At 37.5% G+C, this 6,540-nt stretch overlaps 1 protein-coding gene across 1 annotated transcript in view; it reads left to right on the forward strand.

Moving 5' to 3' along the window:
* ZDHHC20 (zDHHC palmitoyltransferase 20) overlaps positions 1–6,045 on the forward strand; it is a 47,307-nt gene extending 41,262 nt beyond the window's left edge. The window contains exon 13 of the mRNA XM_072404995.1: positions 1,603–6,045. The gene's annotated coding sequence lies outside the window, so the exon portion shown is untranslated. The remainder of the gene's footprint in view (positions 1–1,602) is intronic.
* Positions 6,046–6,540: the final 495 nt, after the last annotated feature.

Here is a 6,540-nt window from a genome sequence, read left to right on the forward strand (position 1 = left end):
GCCATGGTGATGAAAGTTTGGGGGGTGTTAGCCACCAGTTAGGGTTCAAGGTAGGGAAGCGGAAAGTTTGATGGGCAGAGGTTTTTATGTTCCAGTGATGCCATGCTAGTAAAATTTTAGAGGTTTAGACATCTGTTCCCCACTTGTACCTACATTTTCAGTTTCCTGCACCTCCCTGTTCCAGATAAATTGGGGTTCAAAGAACAGAAGCAGAAAGGGCAGCATAATATTATAGTTTATAATTCTATAATTATAGTTGGTGAAAGGTAGGTAAAATATTTAGGGGGCTCACCCCAAAGCTTCCTACTATGTAAGTGGCCCCGGGGGTCCTTAATTTTCATTTTTAATTTTGGGCTCCTAGGTGCACTTTCTTATAAAACAGCAACCCAAATCTTCCAATTTCCACAAGTTTTTTAACTCCTGATCCCCCATGTTTTGAAATTCTTGAAATTAAAAAAAGAAATGTTGGTTATTAGTAGCTATGCGAATTCCTCTGTGTACCCTAAAAATTTTAGGTAATTACAACCAACAATTTAGGAAATCTAAAGGATTGAATGCAATGAGTTGTTAGGCTGCAGAACATGACAAGCAGACTTTACACACACACACAGCTATCACACTGCGGGTGGATAAATTTCACAGGCAGTTTTTGTTTTTGGCAGTGATGAGATGAGGGCACTGGCTGTCCTGACCCTATCTGCGATCACATGCGTGATGCTCTTTGTGTTCCCTAGGTATAGTGCATCTGAACATCTGAAGTTAGGCTGAATTCACATAGGCAGTAAGGTTGCATTTGTTGTGTTTACTCCTCCCTTACCTCTCACCAGGAACCAATGCTGCTTGAAAAACTGCTAGGCCTGAAAAGCCCAACACTTACCGCCTGTTACCAATCCCAGGTGCCCAGGACTTACCACTTGTTACCAATCCCAGGTGCCCAGCAGTTGTCACAGGTTATCATTCCCAGGTGCCTAGAAATTGCCAAGTAGTCACTCAGGAGGGGCATTTTTTTTTTTTTTTTTTTTTTTGTTTTTTTGTTTTTTTTTTTTACTGCTAATGTGAACTAAGCCTAATTTGTTAAGCCACATTGATCACAATATTACACTAAAACAAAGGGATTACACTATTAAAACATGGAACAGGGAGTTGGAATAAAATACACAGCACTGGACTGTTGGGGCAAAATACAAAAAAAAAATTAAGAAATTGTACATTCCAACAAGCCAGGCATTAACTAGAAAGTTGGAACAAAGTATAGGGGGCAGGTAGAACACTGACACAATAATAGGGGTTACTGGATACCTATGGCATAAATAACTAGGAGCTCCAATTTTGCCCTGTCTAGTCGCGCCCACTTTTTTTCCACCCGGTAAAGGTAGTGTCTATCTGTGCTGATGATAAACCTAAAACTCCATATAATACCGCTACAATATGTCGGCATAGTGATGAGAGGGAAAGCAAAACCTTTGCTAGGCATGCTGTGCTAAGGGTGTGTGGAGATTAAAGAAGGGACAACTGTACTAAAAGTTCTAACATGGCTGTAGCTATATTTTAATAGCCTGCATTTATGCTGTATAATAAACTGCCCTTTCCTCTTCCACACAGGCAGCCTGCTGCACACCACATGCTGAAATACCACGAATCCTGGTGCCATGAAACCTTCATGCAAAATGTAAAGAGAGCAATGTTTCCGTGCATTGCAACGAATGCCTCAGAAACACCATAAAAAAATAACCGTTGCCTTAATATCGTCATAGTGCATTAACGCAACATAATTACCCATTTACACTTGACTTTTTCTGCATAGCAACTTTTTACTTCAATATTTTATTTTCTTGAGTTCAGTGTTTAGCCTGCATCCTACTTTTACAATGCAATAACCCCCTTTTACAATCTGTCTTCATCGCTTTGATCGAACAGTTTATTGCCAAGACTTTATGAAGGAGACCAGGCTGCATAAGGCCTGGTTTTGGCACCAGAGCTGTCGCTGGTCAGGAACTAATGGATATTTCTAACTTCTACTAAATTCTGAAAGGTCCAGACATCCTTGCAAGTGGATAACTGGTACAAAGTTGAAGTGCATGAAGTCATTTTGAGGACTCAACCAGTATCCAGGTCTATACTGTCCATGCTTCCTTGAAGTACCAATGACATCTTCAGTATCACAGCCCAATGGGCTTGTTTGTACAAGTTCATGACAGAAAAATAGTTGCCTTTTGCAACCAGATTTTTCCTATTGGGTTTTAGTCAGACATATAAAATTGGGAATTTCAATGCTATAGACAACACATTCTTCTCTTTCATACATAAGGTCCGTTGAGGGCTATATATTAAACTGTAGTGATGGAGTGTTGCCTCTAGCAGCTGTTCAGAAGTTTTTTGTTTTTTTTATAACTGCTTTACAAAAATGTCTGTAATGCTGTTGGTACGGGCAGTGCCTCCAACGTCTGCATAATTTTATGTTTGTGTAAATCTTTTTGTAATGTATGCACTAAAAGCTCCAGAAGGTGTTTTACCATATTTTGTTGCTATCTGGCTGATAATTACCTGGACAGACGTGTCTTAGGAACAAAGTGGAAAATCTGTGGGTCCCCCTAATCTGAATTTTTCAGAAAATGTTTTTACTTGCAATTGATGAGCTTTTTTCTGTTACAAGGTGAGCATTGAAAAACTTTTGACAAAGCAAATGGGTTTTCTAGGCAGGATAGTAAAAAGGATAGCAACATCATATCAACTAGACTAAAGGACCAGAAAATGTGCAAGAAAAAACAATTACATAAACAAGTTTCTGATAACATTTGTGTACATGTACAGAAAACAAGGACCAGTCTGTCGCCAATGAGGCTCTAGCACAGGATGCTGCCATCACGCCTGAGCGGCAATTATGCACATTACATGTTGGTCCATGTGCTAGCATCGCTTCTGTAGTTAGGTGTTGGTAGCCCCTTGCTGCTATTGATGAGAACCTTGTCTGTGTCAGGCAGCAGTCTTCATGGGTCCTTTCTATTTCACGACACACAGTGTGATCTGAGATATTTTTAAAACAAAAGAAAACTACAGACTGTGCACATGACGTGCGTTTTTTGCTTTCTTTTACTAGAGGTTGTTTTTCCAGTTTTGCATTAAGAGCAGTAGCGCAGTGGTTATCTGGTCTTGTGATACAATATTGTGCCGAAGTAAAGATCATTAATTTCCCAAGACTTCGTGTTCGTCAGCACAAGTGTCCTATTATGTTGGTAAGCCATCCATTTTCCAGATCACAAAGTGCTGATAAAAGGTATTGTATTTTAAATAGTAAGAATGCAGCAAGCACCTCCAATGTGCCCTCCCCTTTCCATCAAACGGACATGTATCTGCTTTCAATGCATTGCACCTCAACATCCTAATGGACAAGTGTTTTATAGTCCCTTGTGTATCTCAATATACAGTGCAATGAAAAGGTGTGATTGACCCCTAGAAATTTTTCCTTAAAGTAAGAATGTATCTGGTTGCACCGGTGTCTTTTTAGCGGTCGTTTCCAAAATGTACTTTTCCATGAATGTTATTAGAAACTATGTGTCGTGGTCCTTTAAAGTGCAAAAATAATTTATGACCAGGTTGAAAAACTCCTAACAGAAACAAATGCACTACTATATGTTATATGGCCAATGCAATGCATGCCTAAATATCAAAAGCACGCTTCATGTAATGTATCACTTGAAGACTGCTTAAAATACCTGTCAATCTGATTATTTCCAGATTATGGAGAGGTGGGAACTCGCAGGTTCTCTGGAAGTATTTTTTACTGGCAGCACTTATTTATACTGCTTTTTATATTGTTTTATACAATGTATTATACCACAAGGCTTTACATAATTACTTCAACAAACCACAACATTTTTTACAAGTGGTTTTCCATCAAACTTTTACATTTTTATAACACTTTCTGGTATTAGAATGTAATCGGTGTGACCTCTAAGTGTTATTCAATAAAGAAGGACTCGATGGAATGGATTGATGCAGAATAGTTCATAGGTACCATTGATGTGGGGAAAAGCAGTGGTAATGTAAAAAGTGCAGAAACCTAAAGCTACTAATCAGATTTCAGTTAGTTGTTTGATTAGGGAAAGTTCAGTATCAATTTGTAACTGGGGGGATAGTGCACTTTGACTTCTTTGCTAAAGGTTGGTTGTTGATAAACTTTTTTTTTTTTTTTTTTTTGATAATATATACCCAGAAATTATATTTGTGCAAGGTTATTGTCAGATGTTACTAAAAAGAGCTATCCACCCGTGTCTATAACAAATGAATTTCTTCCTATTTTTATTAATATATTTACCAATACTATGAATGTAGCAGGAGGAATGAGACTCGGGTTTGTGTATGGGGGTGGGTTGTTCTGGGAGGTGAGATTAGGAATAAAATTCTTTCATAAAACATTCATTTAGAGAAAATTGAATAAAAATTACTAAGTGTTGAATAATTGCCCTGAACATCAATTTTAGGTGGAATTTTGGGTTTTAAAGTAATATTTCTGATCACTACAAAATCCTGCTGGAAAAATGAAAAGCCATAGACATAGACAGAATTCCTATTTTAAACAATAGTTTTTTACTAGAATGCCAGAACTTTAACAACCAACTTTTATTATGGCTGGGTCTATGGTGGCTTATTGCCACTAATACAAATTAAATAGAAGGTATGCTTTTTCTTGGTTTTGACTGTGTAGGATCAGGGTGATCCCTCCAAAATGGTTAGCTTTGATAAGCCTCAGTGTAAAGCAAACCTTACTTGATGGTAATTTCTAGTTTATTCTGTGTGTCTATATGGACTCTAACACCTGACAGTAATGATTTACATAAAGCCATAGAAGTGTCATAACTTTATTGGGTCAATTTCTAAAGGGTTAAAAAGAGGCTTTAGGAAATTGCCAGCTTTAAACTGATCATGTTTATCCAGTGTAATCACTGTTGTTTGTACCTGTCATTTTAATAAAAGATCCAAATATTTACCAGAGGATCAAGTACGATCATCCTTATTAGGATATTTGTGGGAAGGTCTTTCCATCTTTGCACAAGGCTAAGTGTGAAGACTCCAGTTTTGGGATGGTAGTAGATGGGTCAGATGCCTTCCTTGCTCATGCTGGATAAGGGAGCACAATATGCTTTTTCTTTTGTACCACGAAAGACAAAATGGTCATAGTGGTGGGAGATGCTTCTTGCTTTGGTGATGTTCTTTATTGGCACTCACAAAAATCTAACTTTTTGCCTTCCATAAGGAGGTCTTGCCCACAAAAACACTCACATGAGGGATAATGTCAAAGTACCTAGAGATCCCACATGGGATAACTAATTAGGTTGTGGGCTTCTCTGATCATTAGTTACTGATAGATTTGAGAACTTTATAAAATGTCTTAAAATGCTGAAAAAACTTCACCTGAAGTCTGTAAAATATTTCATTAAAGACTTCGCTCCCTTCCCAATATAAAAATGGGTTTTGGAACAACTGTTTAATATACTTTTAAGGATGTTATACTGTGAATCATGGACCTCCAACCTTTCATACATTGTATTTCTAGAACACTGGTTGGGCTGTTCTTGTATAGCCAAGCATGTAAAAATGGGTATTGTCTGCCTAGTTTCTTTTTGATCACATCAGTGTTTTCACTAGTATTGCGGCAGCAGCTGGAAGAGGAAAAAGTGAAAGTGATACTGCCACCAGCCATGTTTATGCCAACCTATTGTTACTAAAGCTTTACAGCTACACCTTGTACAAGGTTTTTTCTTTTTCTTTTTTCATTTGCAAAATAAAGTTTGAAGGCCAGTTGAAGCATGGGTCAACAACTGTTCATACATGTTTTTTTATCCACTGACAATATGTAAAATGGTTATGTGGTGGGCTATAATAATATGGCGGTATTACAAGCCAGTGCTACAGTCCACAATGATTTTACTCTGATCTGGTGCAATACTGTAACATTCCTCTATTACTGTATATTGTAAATCATGCTGTGTTATATGTATCATATCCATGCTGTATGTGTTTTTATGTATAAATAGCTTTTACTTACTCATTGTCTGGATTCTGTTCCTTTTATCTATGTTGGCTTTAGGAATATCTGGGCCATTTGCTGTGACACCCAGGGATGACATATTGTGTGTCAAAATACCAAACTAATGTCAAGTGTTCCATTTTTGTCTCATGAAGTTGAAATACCAATTGTAGCCCTCGAAGGCATACAAAGTCAAGATGAGTAGGGAGGCTTTGGAGCTTGATTATTCTGTTTTTATGTTCCCATGTTATTAAAAAAAGAGAACTTTGCTTGTTGCGTGCAAGGTCTCTAAGTTAAACTTTTCCTATATAAGAGGGTAAAAAGGAACAAAATTATTAAATTACCCATATCTGAGAACATAGGAGTGTATAGTGAGATTTACACCCGCCTTCAGCTCATTTTGGTTAAACATAATGGGACCATTGTATTTTTGTCTAAAGTTTATACCAGATTTTTAGCATATGCTGCACTAGTAGAGCAGCTGGTGATCATTATTTCATATCCAAACCCTA

Source organism: Pyxicephalus adspersus, chromosome 1, assembly GCF_032062135.1.
Source record: "Pyxicephalus adspersus chromosome 1, UCB_Pads_2.0, whole genome shotgun sequence".
NCBI lineage: Eukaryota > Metazoa > Chordata > Amphibia > Anura > Pyxicephalidae > Pyxicephalus > Pyxicephalus adspersus.